Source organism: Mustela lutreola, chromosome 5 (assembly GCF_030435805.1).
Source record: "Mustela lutreola isolate mMusLut2 chromosome 5, mMusLut2.pri, whole genome shotgun sequence".
NCBI lineage: Eukaryota > Metazoa > Chordata > Mammalia > Carnivora > Mustelidae > Mustela > Mustela lutreola.
This window is the reverse complement of record NC_081294.1, coordinates 108,164,416-108,180,472: the sequence shown is the minus strand read 5'-3', so window position 1 is coordinate 108,180,472 and position 16,057 is coordinate 108,164,416. Positions and strand designations below refer to the sequence as shown.

At 41.8% G+C, this 16,057-nt stretch overlaps 1 protein-coding gene across 1 annotated transcript in view; it reads right to left on the bottom strand.

The window, feature by feature from the left end:
• The window catches only part of ATG10 (autophagy related 10), a 423,722-nt gene that overhangs the window by 347,864 nt on the left and 59,801 nt on the right, over positions 1-16,057 (bottom strand). Inside the window, exon 3 of the mRNA XM_059175390.1 lies at positions 3,222-3,383. The gene's annotated coding sequence lies outside the window, so the exon portion shown is untranslated. The remainder of the gene's footprint in view (positions 1-3,221; positions 3,384-16,057) is intronic.

Genomic DNA, 16,057 nt, shown 5'->3' with positions numbered 1-16,057 from the left:
GCATAAGCCAGGCCTCCTAACATGCAGAAATGTGGGGAGACAGTTTATGTTCAGTCTTATCTATGATCAGAATTCCATTTATAAGCTTTTTTTCATCCACTTGTCAACACTGCTCACTATAGCAACACTGAAAATGGCCAGAAATGAACAGATTTATCAGAACAATGTGAGGTCAGACTGTACATTTCAATTACTGTATATTGGATTTTTATCATACATTTTACATTTTATCCATAAAAATAGTAACAATGTAATAAAAATGGAAGTAGTTTTCTTTGATCAACTTCCATAGATTTCATGACTTTTATTAGATAAAGGGTCTCACATTATATATGTGTATTTTAAATATAACAGGGTTGTCCATGCCAAGAAACATGGATTAATTTTTTCAAGTCTGAAGAACACTACTCTTCCCCTCTTCCCTTTCCTGCATATTTAATGAGACAGCATGGCAGTATGTAAAATTAAATTTTAAACTTGAAGATTATTTTTAAGCCACAACCTTTTCATATATTTTTCAAGTAAACTTTTGATAACGCTAGAGGCATGTTAGACCAAATGAATGATTTTACAGTCTCTTACGTAAGGTCTGTGTATGATATGACTGTACACTATCTTTCATAAGGTATGTATCTTACATAAATATACCCAGATATTCTGTATTACAAACTGAAAAGATTTTCAGGTATTTTCCTCTGGTTGGTTTTCATTGTTGTTGCTCTGATACCTCTACTGACAATAGGAATTAATCCCCAAATGAAGTATACAATATTACAAGGGGAAGAAGACTTCCACAAGTCCTTCTGACTTCCTTTCCTCCCTTTCATCCTTCCTCTCCTTCCTTCCTTTCCTCCTTCCTCTTCTTCTTCTTCTTCTTTTTTTAAAGATTTTATTTATTTATTTGACAGAGAAAGATCACAAGTAGGCAGAGAGAGAGAGAGGGAAGCAGGCCCCCTGCTGAGCAGAGAGCCCGATGCGGGACTCGATCCCAGGACCCTGAGATCATGACCTGAGCCGAAGGCAGCGGCTTAACCCACTGAGCCACCCAGATGCCCCCCTCTTCTTCTTCTTCTTCTTCTTCTTTTTTTTTTTTTTTTAATAAAAGTCTTCTAAAATAAAATCTTCTGAGTTGTATAAAGTAGTATTCACTTTGGTCATACAACTGTAGAGCTTAAATATATCTGGATTTTAACTTTCCTTGTAAGTGAGAGATGTTTGTTAGAGAAATGACTAGTATCAGCAAACAGGTAGAGAGATAGGCTTTGTTCACGAATGTATCCCTGGACTACTATTACACTCACTCACCTTGAAAGTATCGTAATGAAAACGAAGATGATGATGATGATGATGATATGGCAATAATAACTACCATTCAATGAACATAGTATGCCTGAGACCAGGCTGTTTGGCAGGCATTGTCTTATTTGCTCTTCACAACAATGCTCTGAAATCAGATAACGCCATCTTTAGATGAAACCAACGTTTCTGAAGCTAAGAAACTTATCCAAGGTCAGCTATGTGGATAACACTCCAGATATATGTGATGGTGGAAAGGGTAGATTATGTGGGGAGCATTCCCGGTTTCTACTAGTCAAGAGTATAAGTCAAGCCAAGTAGAGACCAAAGGCTTTGCTGTGGCTGTGAACAGCCTCAACACTGAGTTTAAAAGTGTCCACCCTGGGCGTCTGGGTGGCTCAGTGGGTTAAGCCACTGCCTTCAGTTCAGGTCATGATCTCAGGGTCCTGGGATCAAGCCCCGTATCGAGGGGCCTGCTTCCCTCTCTCTCTCTCTCTGCCTGCCTCTCCATCTACTTGTAATCTCTCTCTGTCAAATAAATAAATAAAATCTTTAAAAAAAAAAAAAAAGTGTCCATCCTGGTCTTGCTTTTTGTAGTATCTGAAGCCCTTGGCTCGGACCCAGATCACTTCAGCAAGCCCTTGCCCTCTATCTTCTCCATTGCCAACCCTCTGGCGCACTTTAAATTTTCGGTTGCAAATGTGTATTTAAATATTTGTTTGATGGGGCGCCTGGGTGGCTCAGTGGGTTGAGCCGCTGCCTTCGGCTCCGGTCATGATCTCAGGGTCCTGGGATCGAGTCCCGCATCGGGCTCTCTGCTCAGCGGGGAGCCTGCTTCCCTCTCTCTCTCTGCCTGCCTCTCCATCTACTTGTGATTTCTCTCTGTCAAATAAATAAATAAAATCTTTTTAAAAAATAAATAAATAAATAAATATTTGTTTGATGTTGCATATCATGACGCTTCATTCCTACTGTTTTGGAACACGCATCTCTTACAGTGGACAAAATGGAGTGTCTGCCTCGTTCTAAATTCCCCAGCTTTCATTATTACGGCTCAGGGCAGGGCTCTGATGAGACTAGAAACTGTGCCTTGTCCAGAGAGGTTGGCTGGCCACCCACAAGTGGCCAGAAACAAGGGACTCTGCACAAGAAGAGCAGCAGTATCATTAGCTGACCTCCTGGGATCTGAACTGGAAAACTGGGAGAGTATTGATCAATAAGAGTGAAGGCAGAATAAAACAGACACTCTGAGGAGCAGAGATGACATGCACCAGAGGCCAGAAGAGACAGACCTAAAGAGCTGCTGGCTCTAAACCTGTCCCAGTTTTTCCATGGCTTTCCACTTATAATCTCTGCATATGTGTGCTTGGACTTTTTCTTAGGGAGACCTGAATGAGGCTCTCTCTGTTCCTTGTGCCCTCAAGAACCTGGCAGTCCATATAAGCATCTCATCATCAGCACCCTTCTGTGGCTTCTTTTTTCCACCTCTGTCCTTGATGGTTTGATTAAGAGGGATAATAGCCAGGATTCTCTCCTTTGCAAGTGATAGAAACCCAACCACAACCACCCCAAGAGAGAAGCAAACTACAAACCAAGGTGAGGGCGAGAAGATGAGACATGTGCCACAGGACTATCTGCCAAGGGAAGAGGGTCACGTACCACCTCTGTGGCCCAAGAACACAATGCTCCGTAAGCCCACCAGGAATAAATGATTGGAGTCGGGGGAAGAGTAGTTCTCCCAGAGAACAGGAATGTTCTTCTGTGCAGACAAAACAAAATGTATCTATGAAAGGAGGTGTAGCTGTACAACTTTACTATACTATTTACAAAGCGGGAGAAATGCAAATTGCTCCTAGTCTCATTTCCCAAGGTCTTCATGCAGACCTGCTCCACCCGCCCTGCCCCATGTCAGATCACTGGCTCACCTTCACCACCTGAAGACATTCGCTCCACCTTCACTCAGCTTCACCTTAGTCGTCTTCACCACCGGGCCCAGCAACTTGAATGAATTGAGGACCTCAGAAGAGAGCAGCGGAAGCTCTTTCTTCAGGCTCTCCGTGTATGATCCATGGAACCAGCAGCAGCACCTGGGAATTAGTTAGACATGCAGATTTTTAGGCTTCATCCCAGACGTGCCAAATTAGAAACGCTAGGGGTAGGTTCCAGGAGTCTGTGTTTTAACAAACTCTTGCGTGATTCCGAAGCTGGCCAAAGTTTGAGGGTTTCTGCTTTAAGCCATCCTTTCAACAGCCCCTTGTTTAGATGGTTTATTCAAAGCATTCCCAAGTGAAGCCTGCACAGGAAAGTACACATTCTCATTGCAGGAGTACCTTGCCATGAATGAGCCATATGAGAGAATCCTATAGAGTGTCTTTAACTGCCCTGCCCTGACCCTTCGAATTCTCCTTGGGATCTCTTTAGCTGCCCCAGGCGGCAACGAATGGATGCATCATAGTAGCATTGTGCATAGTGGGACTACAGAGTGGACACATAGAGGCCCTGCTGAAACACACATGGTGATGAAAGGCCAACATTTTTTGACCCAGCAGGCTTCACTTGGGAATGCTTTGAATAAACCATTTAAACAAGGGTCTGCTTATATTCTCTGGCTCTCTCTGTCAAATAAATAAATGAAAGAAAGAAAGAAAGGCAGGAAGGGAGGAAGGAAGAAAAGGAAAAGAAAAGAGAAACGAAACGAAACCACACCTAAAGTCTCTGTGTCCACAAGGAGCGTGTATAGCTGACACAACGAAGTGCCCGAGTATACTTCAGATATATGACCGGGGCAATGGCAGAGAGAGAGAGAGGGAGAGGGAGAAGCAAAGCAGGCTCCCCGCTGAGCAGGAGCACATACCCGGGGTCAATCCCAAGACTCTGGGATCATGACCTGAGCTGAAGGCAGATGCTTAACCCACTGAGCCACCCAGGTGCCCCTTAGGGGTGGTTTCTGGGAAAAACCTCATCTCCTTTATGTGTCTAACAGGACTTGCTTAAGAAACCTCATGGGCTTAAAGAAGAAAACTGAGTCCCAAGTGTCTTCTTGCCCAGTTTTCCTTTTTTATATTGTTAGAAATCTGAGCTCATGTTTTGTTTTGTTTTGTTTTGTTTTTCCTGCACCATGAGCATCATTATGGTATCTTGTAAATGCTGTGCTTCCAGTAAGTGTGGCGGAGACAAATGCTGGTGACCTTCACTGCTCTTGCTTCAAACCATCGGTACTGGTTTCTGGCCTCTTCATTTAGGAATAGATATCTGTTTGCATATCTTAAAGTTCCAAAAGTTAAGATGTCCCCATGTACTACTTAACCAAAAAAGTTATTCCAAAACTGTTTGATATTTAGAACATGAACTTATATCAATATGTACAATGCAGACCCATGGTTGGGCAAGTAAAATTATTCGAACACCAAAGATCATAAGTATTAATAGCAAATGAGTTTTAATTTTTGTCCTTAGGATCCTTTGGGTGCAAGAATTCTTGTCCAGTCATCTAATCTACAATTTCACCTTTAAACCGAAACTGCTTCTGCCAGGAAGGAGTTCTCATCCCAGAGTAAAAGGATTTGCAAGCAAGGATTCATAACAGAAGTGCCATCTCAGCCTTATTGGTGGGATTGCAAAGTGATAATTTAATTTAATTACATGATAATTTAATATCCCCTGTGTTTCCCTGCGAGTACTTCGAGGACAGTGTTTGGAGTGGCAGCTAGGTCTTTGACAGTGTAGTTATTCTAGGGAAAGGTGAGACTGTACCCACAATTACTAGTTAGTTTTTTTTTTCTTTTAAATCTTAATCTCTGAAAACATCTAGCTCATGTTAACACAATTTTTTTTTTACATAAAATAACATTTTTTTCAAGGTCATTCATTTGCATTCTTATAAGCAGAGTTGCACTTCCAGAAAATAGTTGACTATTTGCTTGACCACGGACTTAAGCTTTCTTCTCTAAAAGAGGAAAAAGAGACAGCACCTCCCCATTCCTTAGTTATATCACCAGTTTCCAAACTGCCTAGAAATCTGTTGTCTTGGCTTCTTCAGTTAATTCAGGGAGTAAAAGACAGATAGGACTTATGCCAGATTTCATTTTGTAGTGAATTATTTAAAATTGTTTAAAAGGATAAATATGCTGGAAATTAAATGTGACAGACTGTTAAAAATCGCCCAAGGCAATTTTTAGAAATCTTCAGATTTCTACTCTACTACCTTGGGTAAGGAAAAATGGTGATGCTGATTACAAAGAGAGGAAAGTCAGAAGGAAAATTTAACTTGTTAAGAAGAGGCTGAGTTTAGCTCCCATGTGGCGAATTTGTGGTATAATCCAATGTAATGGATATGGTGTGCCCCCAAATTCCACCTTCAGGACCCAGGTACTTATGCTCCCGGCTATTAGGGTCGTTACCTGTTGACCACTCAGAGCTGAGTCTCTCTCTAGAAATGGCCTTTAGCCAAAACTGTCTTGCCCAATGTTATGTTTCTTTCTGCAGGGGTAGCTCACATCCCATGACTGGTTGAGGAGGGGTACCAAGTCCCAGCCCTCTTGCCTCAATCTGGGGACCTCTCTGAGGCACAATCCACGTTCAGACGTCGGTGGGATTGGCTGCAGCGTTGTTGCAATAGCATCACAACTGAACCTCACCTTTGGCCCAATCTTGCTTTCCTCACCCACTTACAAGTGTTGTTTTCCAAAGCACATCCTGTCGAAATTCTTGAACACTTATTTTCATCTTTGTTTCCTGAGGAATCAAACCTAAGATACCCAGGAACCAAACAAAGATGCTAATGTGGGGGAAGGGGACAGGTAAAAGGAGTTACTTCAATTTTAATAAAGTAAATTTCTTTTAAATTAGAAGCTTTCAGTTTTTAGCATCCCTTAAGGCTGATTTGATGTGAATAACACCAGTATAAAGCAATTAGCGAAGTATTATTAACTACCCATTAGGTAAGTAGTTTCTGAATGGCAATCCTCCTAAACAGTGTAACTCATTTATAATATAACCTGTTGGTACTATTCAGATGATTTATCAGTTTTGGTAACAAGCTCATTTTTACAAAAACTGCATAGATAAAACCACGTGATTCAAAGGGCATGAAAGTGAGTTACTGACCAGTATGGACCTCGTCTGATAGTTTCCCATAAGCAATCAGAGCCATACACAATTAGCCCCTCATGAAATCTATTAAAAATGTACTTTTTTGTATTTTAATCACCTAATGGGACAAAGTCCCAGGTCAAAGTCCTCTGTGTAATGATTATATCCAGTGTGATCAAGACATGTAGCGCGGTTTTATAGATAATATTGTGAGAACCAAGTGGGATTCATTGAGAGGCAAGAGCCTGAATGCAGTATCTCTCATCTCCATGTTTCTTCCTCATTAACACTTGTCCCAGGGCAACAAGAGCTGCCCTACTGTTCTACTGTTAACCTCTGCTGGTGAGAACCCAATGCAGGTGGCCCAGCAGGACTAGAGAAGACCACGATGTTGATGCCCAAAGCATACAATCTACAGAACGACTTCTGTGATTCATTTCATTTTTGCAAGCCCAGCTGTTCAGGATTTGCTCACTTGCCAGTGATGTCCTGCAGACTTGGGTTTGGGAACCCAGAAAAATAGCTAATTATCCCAATTTTTTAAAGTGATGAAAAAATACACATTTCCTATAACTCCTCATTATTTCAACTCTGGGACCTCCAAAATCTGTGGTGTTTCCTGTATAATGCAGCACCTCTCAACCATGACAGACCACATGTACTAAAATGCTGAGAGAAATACACTGCACAGAAGACGAATTTCAGCAGTTTCGTTCTATCTCTTTCTGTAATTTGATATTAAAATAGTGATTTAACATTTTAATGTGACATAGTTGACAATGCAGGTTTGTGCAATGAAAAGATAATTACTATAATGTTTTAAAATATTTCATTACTGCATTTTTAATAATAAAAACAGTAAAATGCTTCTGCATTTTAGTCTCAGCCTGAACTTTAATAATCATTCTTATTCAAATGACAGGATGTGGAACTGTCGAGTGTTGTATATATACCCATGAATGATTTAGGGGAACTATGAAATTATATTAAATTTGAAGAATACAGTTTTGCGTAGAGGGGATAAAAACCCTAATGACTTCACAGGAGAAATATTTATTGGGATATCATGTTACCTTTGTTTGTAGCATAATGGTCTCAGAGGGACAAAGTGAGATTATTTTGATGGTAAATTTATTACATGGTTTTTAGGGGCCTGGGCCTGAGGGATCTTGTTGAAAAGAGTTTTGTGATCTGAGAAGCTATAAGGAACTTTGGCCTCTCACAGAGTCTCCACAGAGTGAATTGCTGTCCTTGGAGAAATAAAACAGATGCTGCCCAGGGAGGGGAGCAAATGTCTCAGGTTGGTGTCAGCTCACCAAGGAGGGAAGCAAACGGCACATATTTCGCTTCTGTCAAAAATGCTGTATTTCCTTTCAGATAGCAACTCCCAAGCATTCTTCGTCTCTCTTCCTGTTAAAAGCTCAGGCTTGAGCATTGAACCACTTGAGCTGGAATTCTGGCTCTATCATTTGCTGGCTATTTGACTCCAGCAAATTACTTGAGCCTCTGGAGCCTGTTTCCTCATCTGCAAAATGGGGACAATAATAAGACACAGCCCACGGCGTTGTTATGAGGATTATGGGGTATCTACCTGAGTGCCACTCAGGTAGATAGGTAGATACACTGTGCCTTGGCACATGATTAAACTCTGCAACAATGGCAGCCATTATTATGATTGTAAATAAACACTTTTTTTTTTAAAGATTTTATTTATTTATTTGACAGAGAGAAATCACAAGTAGATGGAGAGGCAGGCAGAGAGAGAGAGGGGGAAGCAGGCTCCCTGCTGAGCAGAGAGCCCGATGCGGGACTCGATCCCAGGACCCTGAGATCATGACCTGAGCCGAAGGCAGCGGCTTAACCCACTGAGCCACCCAGGCACCCATAAATAAACACTTTTTAAAAGTCCTGTTTTGTCTGTGTGTGTGCAACAGGAAACCAAGAGGCATGACTTGTGAAATAGGGCCTGTACTTTTTAATGCCTTAAGTGCGAGAAAAGAGCCAGCGTAACGCCGGAAGTGGATGACCTCTCTTATGGCCACTGTACATCCTGGAGGTTTAGAGGAAGCAGCCTCAAGCTGAGTCCCCAGGATAAGAGAGAGTCTTCCAGACTGCTGCTCTCTCACTACTCACATCTCTAGCATGGTTCCCCAGGAGCCCAGAAATTCTGGACTCATTGCAGGCCATAGTGACCATGTGTTAGAGTTTGCCCCCATCTGCAACCTGTCCTCCAAAAGAAGTCATTCTCCCAACTGTACTTGGCAAAAATGTGCTTGGCTCCTTTTCTCTGCTGCTCTTTCCCACCCTGTGACCCCCATCTGGAAGCTTTGCCTCACCCCAGATCTGTGACCGATCATCCCTACTCAGAGGGAACTGAAGAATCAGGATAACTTTGGTGATAACTTTTCACCATGTTGATTCTTCTGCTTTGATTATTTGTGCCAGTTCTAGTAATCATAATGACAACAATTATCTTTTTTAACACCTAGTCTGTGCTAGCCCTGTTCTAATCACTTTACATGTAGTAACTCTTTTGCTTCTCACAAAACCTTATGAGGTAGATACTATTATTATTCTCATTTTGTATATGAGGACATTGTGGCACAGGGACACTAAGTAACTCGACCAAAGTCATACAGACAGTGAATGACAGAAGGGAAATTTGAAACTAGGCAGGCTGGTTGTACAAGCCAAGTGCTTAATTACTTCCTCCCTAACAAGCTTCTCTTTTATTCGTCTGTCCCAGCCCCTAGTTTGCTCTTACATTACAAAGATCAAGACTCTAATATGTTCTATCTGTCTCAGTGCTGGGTGATGAGCTGCCTGAGGTCTCAGGTCCTCACCACAAATCCCTGGGGCCTATAGCTAGTAGTCCTGCTCCTTCCACCTAATTTTAGGTCTCTTTCTTCTAGATCCCTACCTAAAGAGATGCTTGGGATGCTACCTAAAGCCTGTCTCTGCACATTCCAGATGCCACCTTTCTGGTAGAGTTTCCTCCATCATCCACGGGGACTTTGGTCTCCAAGCCTCTGCACATCTACATTGGATCTCTCACATCTGGGCTCAAGCTCCTATAGGCATAGCTCCAACCATAAAGCCTCCATTCTTTTTTAATTTTATTTTCCTTTTCTTTTTAAAAAATATTTTATTTATTTGAGACAGAGAGAGAGAGGGACCACACACAAGCAGAGGGGAGGGGCAGATGGAGAGGAAGAAGCGGGCTCCCCACTGAGCAGGGAGCCCAATGTGGGGCTTGATCCCAGGACCCTGAGATCATGACCTGAGCTGAAGGCAGACACCTAACTGAATGAGCCACCCAGGTACCTCTCAAGTTCCATTCCTGATGTGCCATGCTGGGTCGGTTTCTGCAAGGACTGCCCTGGCTGTGAAAGAGAGTGGCCACATCATTTTCAAACCTGCTAATTCTTCTCCTTCCTTCCACAACTGAGTCTGGAGAGGGTTGTTATAGAGAGTCAGCATTAGAACTTAAGATACACAGAGTGAGCAGAGAATCTTCCAAAAGTTTCTCTGTAATAGTGCATGTTGAGGTTACTGGTCTGTCCAACCTGTGTGGACAGGTTTCTAGCCATGTAGACAAGAAGAGCAAAGATGACTAAGCCCCTCAAATATGAATAAAGAAAATATTCAACATAACCTGAAGACTATACCGCATCCTCTGAGTAGGAAAGGGGAACTTAGGACTGCTGCATGAAAATAATCCACTAGATGCTTTTCAATCTAATCCCTAAGATATCCAAATGTCAAGTATCCCATGATGTTTTGCTAGGTCAATTGAAACTAACTGAGCCATAAAATATATCTAAAGCAGTAGGAGACTAGGAGAGTTAGGGGACTCCTGAGTCATGAAAGCACATACCTGATGAACAGGTCAAAAAAATTCCCCCGTCTAAAAGGCAGAATGTTAAACATTTTGAGAGGTAATAGATTCCCAGCATAGAAGGTGAAAGGGTCACCACCTAAGATAATTAGCCTCCAGAGCAGGACCACACATGTCCTAGGGTCAAGCACATTGCTGACATGAGAGGAAGACCTGGGACATCAGAGCTGCCTAAAAACTCAAAGGATAGTCTGCAAAGCCTTTGGTAAAAGCACAGAAAGTCCTTAAAAAGAAAAAAAGGCAGGCCTAGTCCATTCAGAAGAGACATTACAGGAAGGTAGAGAGGGTAAAAGTCATGGCAGAGTTGTTAAGATCAGAAATCATAAAAGAAGATATTTTCGGTTATATTCACCAAAAAATTAAATTCTCTGTAAAGCTAAGAGCACTATAAAAAAAAAATTAAAAGTTAAACAACAAGCAAGTTATAAAGGCTCCCTCCTTCCCCCTCGCCCCATAGCCTGCCCCTGCCTATGTTAGCAGAATTCTCCACTCTATGACTCTAGATTAACCCAGGGTCTCTTTTCCACTGCTGGAGAAGAAAAGTCCCCGTATTCACCTTTTCAGCTTTCAGGCAACTAGGATGCAGGTTGTGACAAAGGATCAGCAAGCAGACCCTCTGGCCCAGGACTCTGAATCAGGGACACAAGACAGCCCATTTTGGTGGCAGTAGCAGCAAGTGTGGAGGGCCAGTGAGGGTAGAGGTGCTGAGAGTGGTTTTCAGCATCTAATGTCAGTATCAGTGGGACCCTCACCAGGCAGTTCCTAAGCGTGGTTTGGCTGCTGTCTACCCCACCTCCCTTTGTGCTACTCTTCAGAGTCCAGCTTCATAGCTTTTCCCATGATTCTGTGATTCACCAAATGCCCTTTCAAAACACTGTTTTTTGTTGTTGTTGTTGTTTCTGTTTTTGTTTTGCTGGAATAAATCAGTTACCTTCTGTTGCACACACTCAAGAACCCCTAACAATACAGTGGGAAACTTACTGTAGTGTTTAAGGGGCAAAAGCAAAATACCCTGAAAATACACATGGTTTTATCAATTTAATAAGGGAAGATGAATATTTCAAAAGAAAACAGGGCAAAGGATATGGACAGACAGTTCACCAAGAAGGAAACACAAGTGGCCAATAAACATAGGAAATGACACTTACCCTCCCATTTCCAAGATGCATATTTTACAAATATTGTTGAGAAATCATTCTTCCCATATCATACTGACACACATTAAGAGTGCCAATACTCAGCATGTTGAAGCTGTGGGTAACAAGTTTATTTGGAGTAGAAAATAACAGAACTTTTCTGGGCAAGGAGGAGGGGGGCATCTGATACTGTGTATCAAAATTTAAAGTGTTCCTGTTGGCCCAGCAATTTTGCTTGTAGGAATCTACCCTGAAAAAAAGGTCCATGAATCTCAGGTCCCAGTGGTCTATTAGAATACACAGTTCAGGGACGCCTGGGTGGCTCAGTAGGTTAAGCAGCTGCCTTCGGCTCAGGTCATGATCCCAGCATCCTGGGATCGAGTCCCACATCGGGCTCCTTGCTCAGCAGGGAGCCTGCTTCTCCCTCTGCCTCTGTCTGCCATTCTGTCTGCCTGTGCTCGCTCTCTCCCCCTCTCTCTCTCTGATAAATAAATAAAATCTTAAAAAAAAAAAAAGAATACACAGTTCATAAATTCTAAGTAAATTCACAGTTCAAAGTAATTTCAAAATAACACGTCCTTTACTTACTTACTTATTAGCATCGAATACCATGGAAAAGATGGAGTCACAGAATTATATATTCAATCTCTTTTCATTCTCTTTCCCAATTCACTACCCTTGTGCTTTGAATCTGCCCTCCTCAAATACTCTGCCCTAAAGTACTCCTCCTGCCTCTGCCCCAGGTAACTCTACTCTCTCCCTTTGTACCACAGAGACCAAGAATGTGTCTTCTCTACAAGTGAATGGACCAGCAGATATGGAAGGGAGGAAGAAAAGAATGGGAACATTCACAAATTGATAATCCTTGTTTTAATCCCACCTAGCAATAAGTAGAGAAGAATTCCAAGAAATATATCTCAATCCTTACCAAACTTTCCTCTCACTCCACTCTAGCTACCCTGACTCTTCACTGTTCTTCTGGCCTTTGCGCTTGCTGTGCTGGCCACGCTGCAATTCTTTTTTTTTTTTTTTCCATTTTATTTTATTTTATTTTCAGTGTTCCAAAATTCATTGCTTATGCAGCATACCCAGAGCTCCATGCAATACGTGCCCTCCTTAATACCCACCACCAGGCTCGCCCAACCCCCCACCCTTTTCCCCTCCAAAACCCTCAGTTTGTTTTCTGGATAAATAAACAGGACTGGACGTCCCATCCCATTCAGGTCTTCACTCAGATGTCACCGACCTTGCCTGACATCCCATTTAAAACTGCAACCTGCAGGGGCACCTGGGTGGCTCAGTAGGTTAAAGCCTCTGCCTTTGGCTCAGGTCATGATCCCAGGGTCCTGGGATCGAGCTCCACATTGGGCTCTCTGCTCAGCGGGGAGCCAGCTTCCTCCTCTCTCTCTGCCTGCCTCTCTGCCTACTTGTGACCTCTCTCTCTCTGTCAAATAAATAAAAAATATCTAAAAACAAAACAAAACAAAACTGCAACCTGCAGCTCTTCAGTACTTCCTATCCCTCCTGCCTTTATTTTTCTTCATGGCACTAACCAAAAACTAACCTTCTATACATTTATTATTTACATTTACATCCATTCATTCCTCGTGTCTCTCCTTGCCCACTAGAATATAATCTCCCTGAAGGAGATGTTTTGCCTGTTTTGTTCAGTGTCTTATCCCCAGTGCCTAGAAGAGAAATTGATACATAGCAGATGCTCAAAAAATATTAATGTTTATGGTAAAGAAAAACAGAACACACAGAATGTTCTATAAATTACAGATTCATTAAATATATTGCACTATTTTCACACAATGGATTGCTTAGCACATCGTGGCAGGCAGAATAATATTTTATTCTGATCATAAGATATCTATCCCTAATTCCCAGACCTATAAATGCAATCTTGTTTGGAGGAAGGATCTTGCAGGTGTGATTACTTAAAGGAATTTGAGAAAGGAGAGCTTATTCAGGATTACTGGGTGGGCCCTAAATGTTACCACACAAATAGTCTTTTTTTTCCCTTTTTTTAAGATTTTATTTATTTATGAGAGAGGGAGAGAGAGAGCCTGCGAGCACGAGCAGGGGTCAGAGGAAGAGGCAGGAGCTGACTCTCCACTGAGATGGAAGCCTGGAATGGGGCTTGATGCGGGGCTCCGTCCCAGGACCTGGAGATCACGACCTGAACCAGAGGCAGACACTTAGTCATCTGACCCACCCAGGCATCCCACAAAGTGTCTTTATGAGACAGAGGCTGAGAAGGAATAAACATACACACAGAGAAGAAGGTAACACGAAGGCAAAGCAGAAGGCTATCTAAAGATTGGAGTGGTACGGCCATGAGCCAAGGAATGCCAGCAGCCCCTAGAAAATGCTGATACCCTGCTTTCCACCCAGATATCTGATACTGATTTCAGATTTCTGGCCTCCAGAATTGTGAGAGAATACATTTCTGCTGCTTTGAGTTAGCGTTTGTGGTTACTTGTTAGAGTGGACACAGAATACTGATACACACTCCCAGCTCTTAAAGTGCTATTTTGGATTGTCCTAGGAATGACATTCTTTCTCCCAATTTGGCACCCCAAGTATACCTCTTACTTAGGATATAAGGGAACTGTTTAGTCCATTATCACAGTAAGTCCAGTGCTAATGATTATCCTGACTCCCTGCTTTGCCTTCTCTAACACTTAGACTTTTGTTGGTATGGGTGTAGGTAAGCCGAAGTTTTTCTTTGGTGTTTGGCTAGAGTAGAACAGCTATTGTCTAAAAGCTTTGTCTTTCCTGGCTGCCCCTCTCCTTGTCCTTTTGCTAGAGAGAGTAGGCTTTTTGGTTGAAGCTCTTTTCACCTATGCTCTTTGGTGTTTGGCGGTTGCTGACTTCCGCAGTTCTGAGCCTAGGATAAATGTACAAAAAGAAACCAAGGGCACCAACCACACTGTTCCTCAGATCTTGAGGGTCCCTATCAAGTTTACCTTCTCTCTGTCTTTCAGTCTTCTCATGCTTGTTTTATATAGAATATCCAGCGTTTTCAACTGTTTTTAGTTGGAGGAAAATCACATCTACTCCAGCTTCCTAGGAGTGGGAAATTCTCAGTATCTTTAAGTGTGAACAAATTCTGTTTTATTTGGGGTTTTCCATGTATAGAAAGAATGAAGGAATAGAATATTTGGAGAGCTCCAAGAAGCAGAGAAACTTACTTCTCTTTATTTTCTTCAACCCCTACAGTCACGCTGACCCTCTCTTAATACTTGATGCATAATTTCCTTATATAATATAACGTTTGTACATGTTCTTAGCTATTTCTTGTAAGCCCAGATCCACTATGAAGTCTTTAGCAAAGATCACATATTATACTTTTTTTTCCAACCTGGTTAACCACACAGGAGGTGTCTAATAATTGTTGATTGAATACATAAAAAGAGTATGTACCACAGACCAAGCAATATGGGAGTGTTAGAGATCTGCACAGGGGGAAAAAAAAATCACCATGTCTCAAGGACCTTAAAGTCTAGCACGGAATGAATTATCTCTGGCATCTCTTTTATGACTGGTCCACCAGCTTGATTTTGTATGACAGAGATGAAGAATTTGCTCACTGTATGGAATTGGAACCCAAACCCTAATCAAACCATGTGGCATTCTGGACTTTTATAAGTTGAATGGTACTTGAAAACAATGAAGGCTGGCAGATCTCATAGGTCCATTTGCTCAGACATTTCTTTTTAGTTTTTGCTCTGGAAAAGACTCAGGTACTCTGTGATATCCAGAATAGGCAATCTTACAAAGTTAGTCCCTTACCACACAGTCAGGCATACGTATAGGCTAAGCCATATGTCAGTTCCATAGAGTACTTCTGACTAACCCTGGGAGGGACCAGGTCATAGAAAGCTTATGAAAAGACTGAATTCTTTCAAGCAGTGACTGACAGCTTCAACAGGCTGTCTGAAGTGGACAGAGATGGTCATCGGTCCATGGAGCCACCATTACTCCTGGAATAACACAGTAGTGATTATGGCCTTTACAGTTTCCTTCTGAATACCAATACCCCACAGACAATAACAAGTTTCTTTCTCTGAGTTTTCAAGGCTGGCATGTCTCACCCACCAGGGGCTTTAACATAAATGGACAGAGAAACAAATTATCTTTGCATCTAGAATACAGATAATGCCAGGACTGTGGCCATCTTGTTCTAATTTTGAATCCTCCTTGACTTTTTTATGAATTGTTTAACCTCTTTGTACCTTCTCATTGGGATGTCATAAAGACTACCTCTCAACTTGAATGTTGTAAATGAGACATATATATCAGCAGAGACTTTTTTGATGTGAGGTACACTCATGAGAAAGTACTGTCCTTGGGTTTCTAAACTATAAAGTTTAATCTTCAGTCCCCAGTGTCTGAACTCTTGGTTGATTAATTCATATAAAATCTTCACACTTTCAACGGTTTTCTCCTTTTCATTCCCAATCCAAATCTCAAGGACAATATACAGAAATTAATTTTTAGGTTAGAATGGGAGAAATTGTGTTGAATTCCTTCAGAGAATAAATGTGGAGTTAAATGTAATATTTGCCGTCCCTATAATGCTTTTGCTAGCAGTTGTCCTTGCCATTTTTATTTTAATCCTTTATGTCTG